Here is a 22,022-nt window from a genome sequence, read left to right on the forward strand (position 1 = left end):
AAGGCCACTATAAGTTGGAGCCAACTCTGTGGATGATACTTGGAGGGAGATTCTTGTGTGTGTCTAAGGAGGAGGAAAGAGATGAGCTGGATTCTCTGAAGGAAATCTCTACGGTCCCGTAAGTTAGTTTGTTTATTTATTTATTTATCTATAACATTTATATGCCGCCCCATTCGCAAAAAGCCTTGGGGCAGTTTACAAAACAAATAAAACAATCCTACAATTAACCTTAAAAACCCCAGAGACATCCCGGCACAGATATAAAAACCAATAAATACAGCCAACAATTAACAATTAAAATAACATTTAAAGAAAAAGTTCTTGGCCTGGGGCCGAAAAACAAATAATGATGGCACCAGGCGGACATCTCTGGGGAGCGCATTCCATAGGTGGGGCGCCACCACAGAGAAGGCCCTCCTCCAGGTACTCACCCTCCTAATATCTTTCACGGAGGGCTCCCGGAGAAGGGCGTCTGCTGCCGATCTCAGGGGGTGGGAGGGCATATATGGACACAAGCGCTCCTTTAGATAACCAGGTCCCAAGCCGTTCAGGGCTTTGTAGGTGATAACCAGCACCTTGAATTGGGTCCGGACTTCAATGGGAAGCCAGTGAAGCTGATGGAGGACTGGGGTTATGTGAGAACAATGCCCCGTCCCCGTCAGCAACCTGGCAGCTCTGTTTTGCACCAATTGAAGTATCCGGAATTGCAGTTCCCCTAGATGGCAGGGTCAGTCGCAGTGTGTGGTGGACTCACATCTAAAGGATAGCCGGCTTAGGGCCTGGCTCTCTAAAGGACCGTCTGCACCCATATATACCTACCCGCCCCTTCAGATCAGCTCAGGAGGCCCTTCTATGAGAACCACCCCTCATGGAGATGAGAGGGGTGGCAACTGGGCCAAGGGCCTTTTCCGCTGCTACTCCCCATCTTTGGAACTCCCTCCCTAGGGAAATTTGCCTGGTGCCATCTCTATTTTCTTTTACATTGTTATTTATTTTATATTGTTATTTTTGTATTTTATTGTATTTTATTGTGTTGTAAGCCGCCCCGAGGCTTCGGCAAGGGGCGGCATAGAAATGTTTTAATAAATAAATAAATAAATAAATTTTCCTTTCAGCGCCAGGCAAAGAGATACCTTTTTAGAAAAATGTTTAACATTTAGCCTTCATGCTGTGGCCCTTTTTAATTGCTTTTAAAGTTGCTTAATTCATTATGTTTTAATTGGTTTTACTATGTTTTACTCTGTTAATATGTTTTATGTATTGTAAGCCACCTAGGAAGGCCTCGGCAATTACAGGCGGCCTATAAACCCATGCAAATAAATAAATGAATCTAAGCTTCAGTGTGCAGAACCCCGTCAGACAGAAATCCCACAAGTCTCCAGTGCTCAGCACAGGACACAGGACTGTGAGGAAATGCTGGAATACCTGAAACCTCTCGCTGTTCATAAGTGAGGATGCATGACTGCAGAGAGATGTTGGAGAGGCCGGTGAGAAATATCTCCTCCCCGCAGAGGGCCAAGGAATGATCAGAGCAGCCTCTCTGACCACAGGTGTATTTGTGAGAGCAAATCCATGTTGAACTATGCCTTGCCATTCCCCTTTTTTTTTGTATCTTTTATTTTTTTAAATAAGATCATATAAAAAACAAAAAACACACAACACACACATTTTTCTTTAAAAAAATTCACCCTTTAGTGCACCCCTCTACCAAAACCATAGCCGCCTAGTATTTTTTTCTTTTAATTTTTCCGCGCTTTCCAAAATACTCCCTTGCAGTACATCCATTGGAGGTTTAGTACCCCCGCTTTTTAATACATATTCAACAAACAAACCCCATAAATTGTTAAAATCATTCTTCTTTGTCAATCCTTTTTTCACCTACACCTTACTTGTCAACTGGTCATTAGTCGGGATATCCCAAACTTCTTTATGCCATTCCATTAATGGGAGAGCCCATTTTTCCTTCCCGTTCTTTGCTCTTATCAATTTTGCCATTCCTTACCTAGTGAAGTGGCCCCTCCGTCACCATCTGGAGCAATCCTCTGGAACAGCAGCCTCTGTGTCGTGTTGGGCAGGGTGTCCTTTGCCCCTGGGAAGGGTTTCTCTAAGGGCACCTGCACCTAGAACCAGAGTAAGTATTCCAGATGAGGAAGGGGGGTCGGGGAAGAGACGCAGCGAGCATGCAAAGGCCATGGAAGCATTTTGTGTTCTCTAGCCCTGGCATTGCCTCCTCAGCTTCCGCAGCTTTCCTAGCCCTGAGAAACTCTCCTGGCCGGTCTTTGGCAGGGGAGGACAGGAGGTCCTGTGAACTGGATGCTGGCATTGATGATCTAGCCGGCTGCAAAGGCCCGTATCTGCCAGAAGGCAGAGATGCTGGAATAGTGATGTCCCTAAAGCTGGCAACATCAAAGAGGAAGGATCCTCTTCAAAGCTCACCCCATTAATAACAGCTTTATTGCATATTTTTGTGAGGGGAGTTTGGCATCTCTTTCAGGGCCTGATCAAGTCCTGGGCGAGTGTCTATGGGGTGAAGTGGGGGAACTGATCTTTAACATGGTGATGGTTTAACCTTCATTCAGCTGAATTGTCAAAGCTCCTTGGGAAGTATTTTATTTTATTAAAACTTTTCTAGACTGTCCCTTACTGCGGTGTTGAGATGGTTTAACAGTAGGATAATACAAAACAAAACAAAACACAGCATCCTAATAAAATTTCCAACCAACAATAAAAACCCAGTTTAAACAATCAGATATTAAAACATTGGGAAAATAAACAGGTTTGCAAGGATCCAGTTGACATACAATCTAAAATAAACCACCTTGGGAAGCATTGTAAATTTTGCCACACAAAATTTTAAACCACATGGAAAATTCCAATAATTGAAGGGCAGGTAGAGGTAGAGGGAAGCATTGTTTTGGGAACAGGGCTAGCCTAGGATGCCTGAGCCCTCGCCCCTTGAGCCGGTTTGGGTTTTTTTTTCCTGAGGAGTTGCTTTTCAGTGCTAGACTGGTCCGAATGAAGTTTTTGCTCATTTGTGATCTCATCCCAGGTGAGGCAAGCATCCAGGTGAGCCACCAAGACCCAGGTGGAGGGAAGAGAAGGAAGCAGAGGGTGCCCATGGAAGCGCTTGGATCAGCATCAGCGTCATTATGAGCAGCACGGATGGGGTGCTGAGGCTTGTGGGTTTTCCAGCTCTCTGTCCAGGGTCCCTGATGACAAGTTTGGAGTTCCTGGACCTCACACTGGGCCAAGCAAAACACCACATGTCCCAACCTGCAGCCCTACCAGAGCTGGTGGACCTGGCCTGGCATGTGCCTTATGGTCTGCTAGAGACATGGATATTCATGCTTCCCCTGGGAAGCTCCGCATACCATGGCCTTCACGAGCCATTTTAGGACAGGCCAGGGTACCGTCAGCCCAGCGCATGGAGCAAGGCATCTACTAGCCTTGTTCCTGTTGGGTTGCTGACTCAGCTCTGTCCTGATCCTACAGCAACCTTACTGTACGTTCCAGTGAGCTCTCTGCAGAGCGGTCTTTGACGGCGTCTGCAAAATGGGAAGCCTGAAATGACCCCAGGACATCTGATGTTGGCCGTTTTACACAATCATTCTGTGCATTTCCCGTGACTCCCCGGAGAAGGGCCTTCTTTGTGGTGGCAGCCCAACTGTGGAATTTGCTCCCCAGAGGGGTTCGCCTGGCGCCGTCACTTTATTCTTTTCGGCACCAGGCCAAACCCTTTTTTATTTTCCCAATGTTTTAATACCTGACTGTTTTAATTGGGGGGGGGGGGGAAATATCATTGCTACATTTTAGGACACTGTGTTTTAATATTTTAACACTTTTTTTTTCTTTTCTTACATTTTGTATTGTTAAACCATCTCGAGACTTTGGTAATGGGACAGTCCACAAAAGTTTAAATAAATAGGTAAAATTTCCAAGCCCAATGCAAAGTGCTGATCTTGGCCAAGAAAGGGTGGCAGACACAGAAGACGAGCCCATTGCAACATAAACTCCTTCCAATGTCTCCTCTCTGTGGGGGATTTAGAGTCGGGGCCTTCTCAGTGCTGGCCTCCCAGCTGAGGAATGTCTGGCACCATTCAAGACATTCCTCCCAGGTGTTTGGCCACATACAAAAAGGTTTTTTTATTATTATTATTTTTAACAGCTCCTGGGATGTTTATTGCCATTTTTATGATTTTGATCCCCGAAAAAGGACCCAGAGAACTATACCCATGGGGTGGTAAAGAAAAATAAGAAAGTAAGAAAAAGCCTTGATAAGCCATTGTTTGTAGCACCATCAGCTTTTAGCAGTTTTGGAGCAGGCAAGCACTAATCCAGCTCTGAGGACTGAAGCAACTTCTCCTTCCTTGGAAGCTCTGAGCCCCCTTCAAGGGTTTTGTGATAACCCGAAGAGGGTCTGATCTACACACTCAGGCCCATCATCCCCTGTGGTGGTGGATGGGGCACGCCTTTCTTGGATGCCATCAAGCCTCTAGGAGCCCTCCACTGAGAACATTCCTACCTCTCCCTGCTTCTTCTCCTCCGCCTGACTCAGGAGGAAGCCTTCTGCCAGGGCCACCGCCTGGGAAGTGGTCTCTGGCCGGCATTCCCTGACCCAGCTCTGCATCTCCGCGGGGAGGACAGTCAGGAACTGCTCCAGGATCACCAGGTCCAGCATCTGCGTCTTGGTGTGCTTTTCCGGCTTCAGCCACTGGTGGCAAATGCTGTGGAGTCGGCTGCAGACCTCTCGAGGCCCCTTGGCCTCCCAGTAGCAAAACTGCTCCGTCCTTTCCCAGAACTCCCCACGGATCCCACTCCGTTTTCCTCCCAGAAGCTCTGCCGCATCGTGTCCAGCCATCTTTCCTCCCAGCTCCGGCGCAACCCGCCGGTCTTTTCCTTGAAGGACGGGCCAGTCGAGTTTGCAGCGGGGTAGACAGACCACGTCTTGGAAAGGTCTCAAGTCCTCCTCTGCCAGCTACACAAGCCTGTCGGCTCCCCGTCTTCCACCGCACAAACAATCAGCCCCTGCACTCCCCCAATCCCATGCGGCACATGTCAGCGGCTAGGAAGCCAGATCCATTGTTCCAGCCCTCTGTCGCCGAGCGGGCGCTGCCAGGATCCGCCCCGTGCATGGCAGCGCGCAGGAAAGGCGCTCGGAGGGGTGGGGGTTATGGATCAGATGAGAAGGCCTGGCCCCACCTGGGGTGGGGGGCGGGCAGGCGTTCCCCCTCCTCCATCTCCCGCTGCCCCCCTGCCTTTCGTCGCCTCCATTCGGCGCCGGGCTCCTCTCCCACCAAGCGCTTCCGCGTCTCTCGCTCCCCTCCGGTCTATAGGGCTCCCCTTGCACCAGATGCACTTCGAAGTCACCTGATCCCATGGAGTGCGTGTTGGGGGGGGGGGGCACCGCGGAAGGAAGTGGCTGTATCGGCGCCCTTCTAGGCATTCCGACTCCCTCCCTTTAACCCCGGCTTGGCTTTGCCCAGGCTGTGATGCGCCCTCGTCTCTGTTCAAGGATAGGCTGGACATGCGCATGGTGGGCATGTCATGAGCGGAGCCGGCTGGAGCCGGGGGTCAGACTAGATGGCCCGGGAGGACCCTTCTGACTCGCTCTGTTTCTATGTTTTGTACCACGTGGGGCATGATTTGCCCAGCGAGGTGCGGGTGTGAAAGGTGGACAGGAAGAAAACCGATGGGTCCCACACACGCTGCCAGGAGAGAGCTTTGCTAGTCCCAGAGCGACAGAAGGACGGACCTGGGGATCATGCCAGAGCTTTCCCTAGAAGCGAAAAAGGTCCGAACTGAGGCTGCCCTACTTGGGCACATGCTGAGAAGGCTCCCCGAAGAGGAGAATCGTGTTAGGGAACATCAGGGCAGAAGAAGAAAAGGAAGACCGAATATGAGATGGATCCAGGAAGGATGGACGGATCCAGGAAGGAAGCCACACGCTTGAATTTAGAAGAGCTGAGCAGGGCGGTCTTGGACAGGACCCTTTGGAGGGCGCTCATTTGTAGGGTCGCTATTAATCAGAGAGCACTTGATGGCACACAAGAATAAATCCCAATTTGTTTCTCCAACACACACACACACACACACACACACACACACACGGAGGGAGGGAGGGAGGGAGATCCAGCACTGGACAGCTGCAGGAATTTCTTCAGGCGGTGGGTTAGCTCCTCCTGCGTTGTGGGCTCCAGAGTCAGTTCTGGAGTCCAGAGTTCTGCCCTTCCGTCGCATCCTCGCTGGCACAGAAATCGGGTTCCCGATGAGTTGCCTCTTGGGCTGCAAACCTCTTCCTCCTGAGGCAGTGTGGTGGAGTCGGGAAGGGTGCAGGACTGGGACTCAGGGGATCCGGGTTCGAGTCCCCGCTCAGCCATGGAGCCCACTGGGAGACTTTGGGCCAGTCACAGACTCTCAGCCCAACCTACCTCACAGGGTGGTTGTTGTGGGGATAAGATTGAGAGCAGGAGGAGGAGAATGATGCAAGTTGCTTTGAGTTCATAGGAAAAAAGTGGAATATAAAGATAGATAGATATCTAAAGTTTCAAAGATTCAAAAGTTTGGGATGCAGGTGGCGCAGTGGTTCAAACCACTGAGCCGCTGGGCTGCTTGATCGAAAGGTCGCCAGTTCGAGTCTGCACAACGGGGTGAGTTCCCGTTGCTCCGTCCAGCTCCTGCCAACCTTGTAGTTTGAAAGCATGCAAAGGCAGGTAGATGAAAAGGTACCACTTCGGTGGGAAGGTAACAGCATTCTGTGCACCTTGGTGTTTAGTCATGCCGGCCACTTGATGCTGGCTCCCTCGGCTAGGAAACGGAGATGAGCACCACCCCCTAGAGTCAGGCATGGCGGGACTTTAAAGTCAAGGGGAAACCCTACCTTTATTCAGAAGTTCTAGGGAACTTACTCCTCAGTAAATCTATATATGGTTACAGTCTAGATTTCTCCTTCACACACCAGGTCTTCTTCCACGCAGTTTAATCATAAACGTTTCCTCTTTATTATTCTATTTCTTTTATAACGAAACAGGACTCTTTTGCTCTAATAAACTAGAACCTCTGTGGTGTGGGGGTCAGAGTGTTGGACTAGGGACCTGGGAGATCAGGGTTCTAGTCCCTGCTCAGCCATGAGGCTCACTGGGTGACTTTGGGCCAGTCACTCAACTCACTTTCAGTCTTGCCTACCTCACAGGGTTGGCGTTGTGAGGGTAAGCTGGAGTTATGTAAGCCACCTTGGATTCCTCACAGGAGAAAAAGGGTGGGATGTAAATGCTATGTAATAAATGACGGTGATGACGACGACGATGATAGAAACATAGAAACAGAGCAAGTCAGAGGGGGTCTCCCAGGCCATCTAGTCTGACCCCTGGCTCCAGCCGGCTCCACTCATGACATGCCCACCATGTGCATGTCTACCCTATCCTTAATGATAATACAGTGAAAGTGAAATAGTAATTAAAACTTCATCAGCATCCCCCCATGAAGCATGGAACAGGACCACACAATTCAATGAGCAGAAAATCTCACCCATTTGCCAATCTCATTAAGTTCCATGAAGCCAGAAAAAGGAAAGCTAAGGCCGATGTCTGAACAGATGGCTTTGCCTTCAGCAATGATCACGGGCCTTCTCACAAGCTGGCCTTACTTACAATGAACCCTCTAAGCACTCACATTTTTCCTTAGTCCCAACAGCCCAAATCACCAATCCATATCCTTTACTGTGAATGAACAATTCTAAAATATTTAGACCGGAGGGCTGGAGAATGGCCAATGTAAAACTATTTTTTAAAAAGGGGAACCAGGGGCAGATCTGGGAAATTAGAGGCCACTTAGCTTACTCTCTGCTCTGGGTAAATTGGTTGAAACCATTATTCAAGACAGCATCTGCAAGCATAGAAGGACAAGCCCTGCTGAAAAAGAATCAGCATGGCTTCCACAGAAATTCCAAGGGGAATTTCTGTCTCACTACCCTGCTGGAGCTTTTTGAGAATGTCAGTAACATAGAAACATAGAAACAGAACGAGTCAGAAGGGGCCTCCCGAGCGATCTAGTCTGACCCCTGGGTCCAGCCGGCTTCACTCACGAAATGCCCACCATGTGCATGTCTAGCCTGTCCTTGAGCACCCTCACCGATGGGGCCTCAACCACCTTCCGTGGAAGCCCATTCCATACCCTCGGGGTCCTGACTGTCAGGAAGTGCTTCCTGGCATCTAAAGGGAACCTTAGTTCCCTGAGTTTTGCTCCATTGGAGCACGTCCTGCCTTCCTCTGCAGGGGAGAACAGGTCTCTACCCACCTCTGTGTGACACCCTGTCACATACCTGTATGTCGCCAACAGATCCCCTCGGAGTCTCCTCTTCTCCAGGCTGAAGAGGCCGAGTTCCCTCAGTCTCGCCTCATATGGCATCCCCTGCAAACCGGCCCTGCACTGCACTGACTCTAACCTGGCTATCTCCTTCCTGTAACAAGGGCCCCAGAACTGAACACAATACTCCAGTTGCGGGCGCAGCAGAGTCGTGTAGAGTGGTAGTAATATCTCTCTCGATCTAGAAGCAAGCATGCAGACAGGAAAAATCCAGTAGACATTGTTTACTTGGACTTTCTAAAGGATTTTGACTAAGTCCCTCACCAAAAGACCCTGAGCAAACTAAGCAGTCATGGAGGAGGAGGTGTGGGGTGCGCTTACGGGTTGCTAATTGGTTAAAGAAAGAACAGAAGGCAGACGATGAGAATGAATGGCAACTGTTCCCAATGGAGAGATGTCACCAGCGGAGTTCGGCAGGGTTCCGTATTGGGGCCGATGCTTTTCAACCTTTTTGTACATGATGTGGAATTAGGAGTGAGTAATGAGGTGGCCAAGTTTGCTGATGACAGTAAACCTTTTAGGGTGGTTAAAACCAAAATGGATTGTAAGGAGCTCCAAAGAAATCTCTGCAAGCTTTGAGCATGGGCCTCAAAACATCAAAAATTATAAAATAATGCATGTTGGGACAAAAGATCCCCCCAGAGTCCCACATCTCCTACCAACCATTTTCATGAGGTGACCTCTTTGGGTCCCAGGATTATGGGAGAGGGAGAGAAAACTCTCTGTCTCTGCTTAATCCACACCAGGCATAATTTTGAACATTTCGAAGTATTTAGTTTTTTATTGTGCAATACAAAAGCAATCATACCACACCATTAAAAAGAAAACAAATACATCATTTGAACAGCATTTAAGAAAAGGAAAAGATCGATCGCACTAGTTACATTTATTTTGTGTATTCCTATATGTTATTATATAACAGAGCATACAGTTATGAATAACAATAATTGTGCGTGTACTTCAACAAAGGCACCTCAAATATCCATATAAGTTTCAAAAATAGGAAGTGTCGTTAAACTGCCACCTGTTGTGCTGTTGTGGGTGGCCGTGTATCCTTCCAATGTTGTAGTATCATCTTTCAGCTGTCAGGAGAGCAGGAGAGCAGTGTGGTGCAGTGGTTAAGAGCACGGGATTGGGACTCAGGTGAACCAGGTTTGAGTCCCCTCAGCCATGGAGCCAACTCGGTGACTTTGGACCAGTCACAGATATTAAGCCCAACCAACCTCGCAGGGTTGTTGTTACGGGGATAAGATGGAGAGCAGGAGGAGAATGATGTAAGCTGCTTTGAGTTCTTTAAAGAAGAAAAAGGTGGGGTATAAATCTAATAAATAAATCCATTTCTGTTGACGTTGCATTAGGTTCTAAGAGATGGGTAGGTAATGCAAAAGAACATTTGTTTCTTTAAATATTAAAGAGATTTCCCTAACAAGATTTATTTATATTTGTATGCTGCCTCATAGCCCAGGGGTTCTTGGGGTTTATCCAGGTTGTTACTTCCCTGCAAAAAGAAGCTGTCCTTGGGCTTTGCCAAAACATATGGAGAAGAGAGCTTTAGCAGCGTTGCACCTCCGACAATTGGCCGAAACTCCATTTTTGCCGAATAAAACCTGGCCTAAGATCTATAAGCCCTTCTGAAATCATTAATAATGGCTCATTCCATTCATTGGCCAGGAAAAGGCATTCTGCTTCATTATTCATTCTGCCCTGAAGATCCGTGCATGGTATTTTGTCCCCGTTATTAAATGTCGACAAGACTACGTGGTAGGCCAAGGTAATTTTTCGGTCTCAGTCAATCTTCCCACCAACACAGAGCATCGCTAAAGTGAGGCCTAATTTTGAACATGTCAGTCATGGCTTCCCATTCTGGTCATTTTTCCTAAGCTAAGCTGCCCCAGTTGTGGCCTCTGGGAGCTGCTCGAGCCCGTTGAATCATTTTACTCACCCTTTTTAGTCTGCCCTCTTCCCACCTCAATAATGTCCATTTTTCAGGTGCAGCGACCAGAATTGAACCCCTCATTCTAAGTGCAATGGTACCAAATATTTGTACAAGAGTGGCATCATCTTGGCAATTCTACTTTCAATTCCTTTCCTAATGCTGCCCTTTTCACAGCAGCAGTGCACTGGGTCATTTGGGGCAAGCTGTCCACCTCAGCCAAGACCCCTCTCTTGAATTTGAGGGTGCGTGTGTGGCGTCACCTCAACATCTCTTTTCCTTCCTCTTCTTTGAGGTACTTACAGAGGGATCTCAGTCTTCTGTTCTCAATGCCGAACATGCCCAGCTCTCTCAGTCTCTCCTCATAGGGCTGTGTTTCCAAACCCTGGATCATTTTTGTTGCCCTTCCCTGGAACCTCTCTCGTTTTTCTGCATCTTTCTTAAATCTTGGTACCCGGAACTGGACACAGTATTCCAGATGAGGAATAACAAAGAAAAGGAAAAGCAGGGAGAGTTCTCCCATCCCATCCCTGAATAGCATACAGAAGATGGAATGGGACCTAGATGGGGGGGGGACCCCAATTAAGATGCCTCCTCTGGGTTTTCCCATCTGTCCTGTGTCACTGTTGGGGCTCAGAGTGAAATGGATTCAGAAGCGGTCTGTAGCTTCCACTCAGGGAAAACCAGCTACACCGGAATTAAATCGTTTATGCATTTGAGCGTAAAACGGTGGAGGCTGAGAGCTGCTTGATCACAATCAGGCATCTTAAACATAAGGACCAACCCTGAGAAGGGGTATTTCCCTACATTTTCCCTACATTACCCTTGAGTGCCTCTGTTTTGTGTGCTTTATCACAGATCCTTACAAGACCCGGCACTGGAACAACACTGATACAATAGCCCCCACCTGTTTGCAGCTTAGAGAATCATCCACACAAACCCACAGTCATTTCTTGGGTACATGCATGCAAATAAATAAATAGAAAGGCATATTTCTCCATAAGCCTGCACAATGTTTTCATTTTCCTCCCTTTCTTCCTCAGTCATCTGCTTGTCAGATAAGACGTTTCCCTCATCCCTCCAGCCAGTTTCTTGCCACCCCTACCCAGCTGCCAGAATGCTGACAGGAACATGGGATTCCTTGCAAAACATGGGAGGCCTGGCGGCACTCCGGTAAAACTGAATAAACTGCAAACAAAGAGTAAAACTCAGCATGCTTAGCAGAACTTTGCCAGTACTTGGGGCCTTCGGCTTTCGCAGGGGTTCAGAAACCTTAAAAACCTTTGCAGGGCCGCTCGGAATTTCACCACAGCAGCAAAAAGCACATCATCTCAGCAAAACCTAAGCACATCAGTTTTCATCGCATTTAAGAAATACCAGGCCAAGCAGCCGCTTGTGGGAAAAAGCACCCAGCTGTGCACAAACAGAGCTTTTTCACTGGCATCTGTTGCAGCAAGATCAGCTGGATAGTTGGGGTGACTTGCGTTGCATCACGTAGATCTTCAGGGATGAGCTTTCATGGGAGTCGCTTTTATAAGCTGAAGAATGATGAGCTTTAGCGTGGCAGAACCTTCATTTTGCAGCCCTCTGCATTGTTTAATTGTTTGTTTCATTTTTATAATGCCCAATAGCCAAAAGGCTCTCTGGGTGGTTATTGCTCGTTAAAAGCAGCACCCCAGTCCCTCTTTGATGAGCAGGTCTTGCTCCATGGCAGTTCAAGGAGCTGAACCAGCGCAAGTTTTACCTTACCTCCTTTCACAGTCTTACCAGGTGGGGAGCAAGTCACATTTTACAGTCATCTTGTGAATCCATTTTTGTCTTGGGATTTTGAATTTCAAATACAATTTTTAAAGAAGAACATTTTCCACAGGCCTTGCACAGACGGAATTCCAGCGTTCCAAGTTCCTTTCCTCTGCAATTTTACACTGATGTTCTTTCTATGGTGCAAATATTGAAAAGGCATTTTGTAAAACAATACACTGCGGTTTGAGGGTAGGGAAGCATGTCAGACTAAAGGGGTGCCTTAACTAGAATGCCGTTTCTCATACCTTGTTGCAGCCTGTGGTCCTTTCCAAACCGTGTGCATATTTCTCAAAGCCGTGGCACACTCTCGGACAACTTTATGTTCATCAAAATCAGAAAAATTACGGGGATCAAAATGAGAGAGAAGGCACCTCCACGGGGGCACTGTGCCACGTCGTCTCCGGCAGCCACGGCCATGGAGACGGCCACGCTCGCTTGCTGCCGTGTGCTCCAGAGTGGCGTCACGCATGTGCTGCTGCGGGAGCCAGAGGTCTCCTCGTGCGGAGGCTGCCCTGCACGCAAGGACACGGACAGCAAGCGGGACTTGGCAAAGAGGGCGAGCGTCCCAAGAGGGCTGTGTCCCCTGCTTTGCCTCCAGGCCTCCGCCCTGCTCCCGCCACATCCCCTGGCAATCCTCGGGACTCCCCACAAGCCTCCCTCTCCTGCCTCCCACATCTCTGGGACAAGAACTGTCCTGACATCCTGCCGGCAAACTTTCCCAAGCAGATGCCCACAGGGACACCCTTGGGAAAGTTTGCCCAGCAGGGGGTGCCAATGCCCTCCCTCTGCCTGGCTGCAGGGGTGGTGGGCATCCCTGGCAGTGTGGGAGCGGGCAGGGCATGGATACACAGAGTCATGCAGCTGGAAGGGGCCCAGCAGGCCATCGGGTCCAACCTCCTGCTCAGTGCTGGGCTCAGGTCTCCCATCCAGATTCCAGCCAGGCCTGGTCCTGCTTAGCTTCCAAGATCGGGCAGGATCAGACATTTGAGGCTGAGGAGAAGCTATACATGCGCAGTGGGGGAGTGAATGGAGGGGTGTGTGTGGGGTGGGGGTGTGCTTGTGCTTTGGCATGGGATATGGCAGCAGTGAGGAACACCTGTGCAGCGCTACTCTGGAACAACTGTGCTATTCTAGCAGGGGTCAGTTCTCCATGAATCATAGAAACATAAAGTTGTCAGGGGCCTGGAAGGCCATTGGGTCCAACCCGCTGCACCATGCAGGACTCAAGCCTCCCATCCAGACTCTAACCAGGCCTGACTCTGCTGAGCTTCCAAAAGAATAGGCAGGACCAGGCACTTGAGGCTATGTGGAAGCTGCTTCGCAGGAATCAAAAACAAAACACAATACCGTGAGCAACTGGGCTGAGGCCATGCCCAGGGGGCATGTGGGCCAATGAGGGAGAGGGAGAGGGAGACGCAGTGCACCCTGGGGCTGATTTACAGGCACAGGGGCTGTTGGGATGCATGCTGCCTCTTGGAGGGAAGATGCAGAAGCTTGCAAGCATGCATGCCTAGAAACCACAGGCATATGCGAACACAGGCACACAATGAGATACCCTGCTGCGTGGTTACCATGCAGCATTCCGGAGCTTTATGTGTAAATACAGCTTAGGTCTCCACTGAAAACAAGATCTAACCATAGCCTAGAATACCATACCATACATTGCTGAAATTATGGCTGGGTTCAGACAACACAACAAGCCAATGGTGGGGCTTTTGCCACTGTTGGTCTGTCGTGTTCTCTGAACCCAGTCATGGTATCTCACCATGGTAAGTTTGGTCTTCAGAAACCATGATGCAAAACAATGGTTTGTTCTATGGTTTCTCCATGGCTTGTCATGTTGTCTGAACTCAGGATTGTGGTTTCTATCTAGGCAACTATCACAGAGTATCCTGGAAAGAGTAGAAACTGCAGGAGCTGCTCCGGCCACCCATGGGCTCACTCTATGCAGCCCACTGAAAAAGAAACAGACAATAAAGGCAGGGAATGATGCACCTTGGGATGGGATTTCCAGCATGGTGGCTCATGGGATACATGCCAATAGTGGGAAGGCAGGTAGGATGCAAGCCATGATAACACAGAAGACACTTGGCTGTCTATTGATGACGGTAACAAACGGCAAACTACGGCAAACTCAGCATCCAGGGCTGCTTGCTGTGTTGTGTGAACCCAGCCAATTTATTTAGCAGTGGTTGATCCCTAACATTTGAGAGCTTAAGAGAATCTGGAAGGCTCTTAAAGTGACTTGATATGCTAAATGGGGCTTTGAGAGTTTGTTTGCTTAATAAGGTTTGGGTTCATCTGTTCAACTGAAGTTACCTGGAAGCACCTGAAGGGTCCCTTGGCTTTGAGGACACTTTGATGTGACCTTAGGCTCCTCTTATCGCTGAAACTCTTCCCACACTCTGAGCATTTGTGGGGTTTCTTCTCCCTGGTGTGAATTTTCTGATGTGATTTAAGGTGTGAACCGTGGCTAAAGCTTTTTCCGCATGCCACACATGTATAAGGTTTCTCACCCGTGTGGTTTCTTTGATGTACAACAAGACTTATGTTTTGGCTGAAGCTTTTTCCACACTCCAAGCACTTGTAAGGCTTCTCCCCAGTGTGGATCCTTTGATGAGTTTTAAGGACTGATTTCCGGATGAAGCTCTTTTCACAATCAGGACATTTGTAAGGCTTCTCTCCTGTGTGGGTTTTTTGATGAAAGGCAAGGCTTTGACTATGAATAAAACTTTTTCCACACTCAGAGCATTTATAGGGCTTCTCTCCTGTGTGAATTATTTGGTGTGATTTTAGGCTTCTGCTATCAATTAAACACTTTCCACACTCGGAGCATTTATAGGACTTCTCTCCTGTGTGGATTCTTTGATGCAAGGTAAGGTGTGTGTTGCGATGAAAGCTCTTACCACATACACAGCATTTGTAAGGCTTCTCTCCTCTGTGGATTCTTTCATGGGAGTTAAGGTGTGATCTCCGACTGAATTGCTTTTCACACTCCGAGCATTTATAGGGCTTCTCCCCGGTATGGATTCTTAGATGTAATTTGAGATATTGACTTTGACGGAAGCTCTTTCCACACACTAAACATCTACAAGGATCTTCTCCTGAGTGGAATCTTTGATGGAAGTTCAGATCAGAACTACGAATAAATTTCTTTCCACAGTCCAGGCATTTATATGCTTTCTCTCCCGTTGAATTCCTTGGAGGATTAGTAAGGTACATCTGCTGGGCGACACTCTCTTCGGCCTCAAGAGATGTCAACACTTTCTCTCTTCCTTGAATCATCCTTTTGCTTCCTTCATAACATCCTTCCAGGATTGGGATGTCAAGGAAGTCAGCCTCCTCAGCAGCAATGGGTTTGTTTCCCCACTTCTGTTTTCCTTCCGGATTTCTTCTCTGCTCTTCACCTTCTTTATTCCTCTCCCTCCTGTCATCTGAGGGGAACAAAAGAGAAACCTGATCAGGGAGAACCAATCTGAAAGGAAGAAACCCAATGAACAGGGAAGAACCCAATCAGGAAAGAAACCCAATGAACAAATATTAGCAATTGGAAAAAAGTAATATCCATCCTTCTCAAAGCATCTTTACAATAACATTGTAGGAACAACTCTTTCCAGGATATAAGATATCAGTCACAACCAATGATGCTTTAAATTATCCTCCATGAAGACATATTCAATTTGCTTCAAAAGAAACAGTATTGTTAATTAAAGCACAATGTACCTGGATCCAGATTTAATCTGGATTGGAATAGACCCATGGAAATCAAAAGGGGCCTTAGGGTATAATCCTAATGCTCCTGAACCCCAAATTTAGAGACTATCCTATGCACGTTGGAAGGAGGGGTGGAAATGATCTTTACCCCTTTGTCTTCCTGCACTTCATTTTTATCAGATGGGTTTTTTTTTGCTTTGCTTTTGTTCTGCTCTTTGGTGAAAGTATTTCAGAGCAGGGAGAGAAAGGGGCTGGAGAAGATTCAGGAGAGCTCATCTCCTCCCTTCCCTGCCCATGGAAACAGGCACGGGATCACTTCCTGTCGGGTGCCAATGGAAACTCTCAGTGTGTCCACCGGGAATTCTGACTCGTGGCCACGAGAAAGTGGGCTGCAGTCTGGAGAGCTGAGCCTGAGTGGAGTCCAGGGAATCCAATGGATTTCCACCCTCAAAAAGGATTCCTCATGCATTCCTAGGACCTACGTGGCCGGGCCAGTGATATTCAGGGACAATCCCATGGCCCTACGGAGACCATGAAGTTCTCATGCACCCCAGACGAGGCGACAGCAGCATGGACATTGATGCCCCCCTGAACCAACACACCGGGGGGTTTCAACCACATGCTGGAAACCACCCCCCTGATAGAGCGCATTGCATTGCACTTTGCTTCTGTTTCTGATTTCGATTTTGATCTTGACTTCGTTCTTGTTGGTAATGTGTTTCTGTTGACATGATGCACATTGTTAATTGTTGTAAACTGCTGCTTTGTTTACTGATTGTCTTGGTTTTTGTTAGCCATCCTGAGACGATTTCCGCATAGGATGGGATATAAATATTTTAATAAGATTGCATTGCAATACAATACTATACAATACAATACAATAAATTGCGTTTGTATGCTACCCCTTAGCCAGAGTCTCTCTGGACAACTCACACCACAAACATAAGGACAACACAGATAGCAATAGATAACAATAATAGCTAAAACCACACTACATAATGCAATAAAATGCTCTATAAAATACAACAAGAGGATGAATGCAATATAAGCAACAAGACAATAAAGCAATAAACCAGCAGCAAGACCAGCACTGCCCTCTACTCCAACTCCAGGACCTTCGCCAGCATCTCAGGTCCTGAACCCTGCCAGCCTGGAGGCGAGTGCATGGCCAGTATTTTTAACTATGTCGGCTTGTGAGCTTTCAGCGGAAAAACAAATCTCAGGCTCTAGAACTGCAGCTGTTCTCCTCCATGACGTCCCCTCCCTGCAAAGCCAAGGAGCAGCCCCGATTCCTCTTCCCAGGATGCACCAGGCAAGGAAATGAGACTTTATTACCTAGAGAAGACAGATTCTCATGATTCTCCTCCATGACGTCCCTGTGCAGAGCCCTCTGGCCTGGATCCAGCAGGACCCACTCCTCCTCGGAGAAACACACAGCCACCTCCTCAAAGGACAAGAGACCCTGAAAGACGAAGCAAATATTTTGTCCCAGCAGCTAAGAGAAGAACAGGACAGAGCTGAGCCAGCTGAAAGTTCTCCCCAAGGGTCCAAGGATGCCCCAGCGGTGACTGAAGCCATGAGACTGACCCCAGGGGGACCCCGGGTCCCCGACGATCCTTCTCCTACCTGATCTTCCCACACAGCAACTGGATGTCTGCTACTGGAAGGAGAAAAAGGCCTAGGAGGAACCCCTGGCTTTATTTCATCCTCTCTGAGTGAGGCTGTATTTCCTAGGAGAAAGACAAAAGAAAGTGGGAAGGTGCTTTAGAGTGCCTGCCTAGCGATGTGTCAAGCTGGCATGTCAAATCTCCTTTGCTAAGCAGGAAGGTGCAGGTGTGCAGGTGTGGATGGGTGATCACAGGTGGGAGCAGAGCAGAGCAGAGCAGGGGTGGACTTGATGGCTTTACCAGCCCTGTCTTACTCTTATTCTGTTCTGTTCTATTCTCTAAATGTTCACAGTTGTTTTTATCATTATTATAGATTACTTCAATACCCAGTGTTTCTGGGTGGATTGCAGTGTAAAACCATCTTTCTCCACATGCCTCTGGGCATGTTTCCAGTGAGCAAGACAAAGAAACCAGGAAGGTATTTTTAATCCACCCTGTAGCATAAGCTCTCCAGGTAGATTGTGAGCAGTTTTAATCCTTCTTTCTCCGCATTGCCTTTGGATGCATGTCCAAGCACAGGTTTGGATCTTTTTTAATCTACAGAAAGGCTAAGGCTAAGGCTAAGGCTAAGGCTAAGGCTAAAGCTCAGTTATTTTTGAGAGACCAGACAGAATTATCTCCTGGGAATTATCTCTCTTCAGCGAGAGAGACCCTTTGCTGAAATGTCCCCTATTTATCCTTACCCAGGGAGGTGGCACCTCCTTGGCCCTCAGGTACAGTCCAGCTAATCAGTGGCTTTGGTCTGGGGTCCGACAGGGCCTCCTCTCCCTCAGGGACACCTGTGGCCACCGCAGAGGGCTTCTGCACCTGAAACAGCAATAGGGAGAAGGCATGGTAAGTCCATAAAAGAAGCCCTGCTGGATCAGAGCCAAGTCCACCTAGGGCTTAGATTCTAGGCCAACTCTCTGTCCACACAGTGCCAAGCCAGCTGTTCACTTTCCCTCCAGCAAGATGGGTGCAAGACCTCCTCCTGCCCAAGCTCCTCAGCAACGGGGGTGGGCCACCTCTGGGAAAGGAGGTGGCACATGGCCAGCAAGGCCAGTAGCCATGGACAGCCTCCTCCGCCATGAATTCGCCCAGTCCCCTTTGAAAGCCACACAAGTTGGCCATCACCACTTGCAGGGGCAGCGAATTCCACAGTTTAACTCTTTGTGCTGTATGGAAGGGCTTCCTTTATTCTGTCCTGAATCTCCCACCAACCAGCTTCATGGAAGGAGCAGTATTATGTCAGTGGAAGCAAAATATCTCTCTCCTGTCTAATTTTTTTTTTTTTACACCAGGCATAATTTTGAACAGCTCGCTTGCATTTTTTTTTTTCCTGTGGCAAACAGTCCCAGCTGGAGCTGCTCCTCACACAGGAGATGCTCCAGCCCCTTCCTCTTTTCTGTTGCCCTTCTCTGCCCTTTCCCAAATGCAAAAATGCCCCTTTCCGGTACGGGGACCTGAACTGCACACAATATTCCTAGTGTGGTTCCACCAATGATTTGTGCAAAGGGATCTGGAAAGAACGCAGCGAGCCAAGCCAAACATCTCCTTCTCGAAGTACCTTCCAAACCACCTGCAGACTTTTCTTTGGCAGGTGAGCACACCTGTGCACTGCCCTAAACTGCACTCTGGCATTAGAAGAGGGCTAGCGCAGGGCATCTCAAGCATCTTCCTAGACGTCTCCAGCTTCTTGGTACCTCCCAGTGTTGGCACAATAAATTGTTGCTGCCAACCCCAACCCTGACCCTAAAGCAGACGGGATACCTTGTGTTGGTCTGCGTGTTGGACTGGAGACTGGGAAGCCTCGTTCTAACTCCTTGCTTGGCCATGAAGCTCCCTGCACGACAGTTGCAGACTCTCCGTCCAATCTACCTCACAGGGTGGTTGTTTTGAGGGTGGAATAAAGCTGTGGAAGCTGCCTTGGGTAGCTCCCAAGATGAAAAAGACGGGATTAAATACAGCGGCGTAATGATGGTGTGAGCACACTTGGAATCCTGGGTGAAGTTGAGGTCACCGCAGCTCCGAAAGGTCACTGCGGAGCTGGGAAAAGCATGGAAAGGGGCAAGCCCAATGATCCATGCTGCGGAGCGAGTCCCCGAGGAGGAAAGGTAGCACAGGCTAATGTTGCTTAGAGGAAAGGGGAAGAAGGCGAAAAAAGGGGTGTGATGAGGGGAAAGGGGATACAGAAGGGTTTTATTTGCTCTCTCAGAATGTTAGAACTGGAGGGGGTCACCCTGCGAGGCAGGAATGATCGAAGATTCAGGACAGTTGACATACAACAGAAATCTTGTTTCTGTAGCACTTGATAATGGATCTTGTAGCTAGAAGACATCCCCTGGATGACTATAAAGAGAATTAGATACATCAGTGGAGGAGAAGGCCATCAAGGGCTGCTAGTCCTTCTGGCTAGTCGGTCTCCAGGATCAGAGGCAGTGTGCCTAGGCATACCAGTTGCTGGGGAACATGGGTGGGAGAGTGTTGTTGCACTCGGGTCCTGCTTGGGCACCTGGGGGAGCTCTATATGGATTGAATGTGTGGCTAGATGACCTCCGGTCTGATCCCGCAGGCATCTTGTGGGGTTTTGAAAGTTCACCATGTTCTGATCCAAGCAGGACCCCGTATTTCCCCAGAACTTCACACTCCATGCCACGTGTCCCCAAAAGAGGAGCTCCTGAAGGGTGGGGGTCAGGGCAACTTTCCCTGGAGGACAGCCACTCCCTGGAAGGAACCTCTCCAGATGGGAGTCTCTCACCTGTTTTCCTCTCCTCATGTCTTCATCCTGGCTCAGGAGGAAGCCTTCAGCCAGGGCCACCGCCTGGGAACTGGTCTCCGCTCCACACTCTCGGACCCAGCTCTCCATCTCCGAGGGCAGGACAGTCAGGAACTGCTCCAGAAGCACCAGGTCCAGCATCTGAGCTTTCGTGTGCCTTTCTGGCTTCAGCCACTGACGGCAAAGGTGGTGGAGCCAGCTGCAAACTTCCCGGGGCCCCTCGGCCTCCTGGTAGCAAAGCTCCCTGAAGCCCTGGTGCTCTGTGTTGGATCTGGCACTGCCGCCACCCAAGCTCTCCTGCATCCTTGTTTCCCAGAATCCCCCACTGCTCCCAGTCCAGACGCCACAGGGACCATCGACTACCTCCGGGCCAGCCATCTCCTGTGCGTCCATCTTTGCTTTCTGCACTATCTTAGCCTCCAACCGGACTCGAAGATCTTCACCTGCCAGAAATTTTGAGAGAGCTGCTGGCGCCCTGCAGCCAGCTGGAGAGCAGACTCACAAAATCCTTGCCTCTTTTCCTGTGCAAAGATAAACCATGCCCAGGAGAAAGATGCTTTATCGAACCTGCCTCCCACCTCCCGGGCAGAAGTAATCTGCTAGCGCTTTTACTTTTCCAGTCCTGCTATAGGAATGTAAACCGGGCTGATGCTATTTTCGCTGCTTCGAAATTCACAGGTTTGTGTCCGGTGCAAGATGCTACTGAGAACCTCAGGCTAGGCAGAGAGGAAGAAACAGACCGCAAGGTGTGGGCAGAGGCGGATCCGGGAGGAAGGCCCCTTCCCGTTGGGGCAAGAGCATCCCAGGGTCGTGCTCAGCCCGATGCGCAGCTGCCCCGCTGCCTCCTCTCGCCCCTCTCCCTGCCGGGGCATTTCGCGGTCTCCCGGCGCGCATCTCCTCCGCACCAAAATCCACTTTGCCCGGAAGGGGAAGTGGGTGTTTCGGGGGCTTTCTAGACATCCCAACTCTCTCCCGTTAACCCTGATGGTCTGGGGAGCTCCAGCTGGACTCGGATGCAGAAAGGGAAAGAGCAATTTCCTCTCCCATCTTTTTGTGCAAGCAGAAAAGCTCCAGAAAGGGATGAGGGGGCAGCTTTTGCTGGGATTTTAATTATTGTAAGCCGTCCTGAGATGTTCTTCCATATTCGATGGGGTCAAAATGCTTTAAACGAACAAACAAAATTCTTGGCATCCCTTGCCTAAATCATGCTCCTGTTTGACTCTAGCTGAGAACATTGTGCTTTTCCCAGACTTTCATGTGTTCAGCTTGTAATTCTGCTGCTGCATCATTTCAGAATACCTACTTTTGTAGTTCATTCTATAGCGGCTTTACCGTTCTGCAAACCATCTTGGACATGGGATGATATGCAAATCCCTGAATTAAATAATAGAACTTGACTTTCACTGTCTGATCGGGTTCATGAGTAGCTTAAGTCCTGGACTTGGGGAAAGTAGGATTCATTCAATCGAAATCAGAGCTTCAGGTTTTCACAGGATTTCTAAAAGGGACACACGTGGATGCTCATAGGTTCAGCAAGCATGCCTGGTTCTACAAAATGAACTTTAAAGATCACAGATCTGGCACTTGTTGGCATGAAACAGCCCTGAATCGGTCACACGGATCCTTGGGATTTTTACTGGCAAAATCAGTTGAGTCATAAAAATTACTGATGTGGGACTTGTCACAAAATCTTGGATCTGGGGCATGGATTTAATTAGGTTTTTTTTTTTTTTTTTTTACTATCCAACAACCAGAGTTCTCTGGATTGTTTCCAACAAACAAGAATACA

General features: G+C 48.7%; 1 pseudogene; it reads right to left on the reverse strand.

The window, feature by feature from the left end:
• Nucleotides 1-20,889, reverse strand: part of LOC123021699 — a 44,987-nt pseudogene extending 24,098 nt beyond the window's left edge.
• Between the last annotated feature and the right edge of the window lie 1,133 nt (nucleotides 20,890-22,022).

This window comes from Varanus komodoensis, unplaced genomic scaffold, assembly GCF_004798865.1.
Source record: "Varanus komodoensis strain SLA01 unplaced genomic scaffold, ASM479886v1 scaffold172, whole genome shotgun sequence".
Classification (NCBI taxonomy): domain Eukaryota; kingdom Metazoa; phylum Chordata; class Lepidosauria; order Squamata; family Varanidae; genus Varanus; species Varanus komodoensis.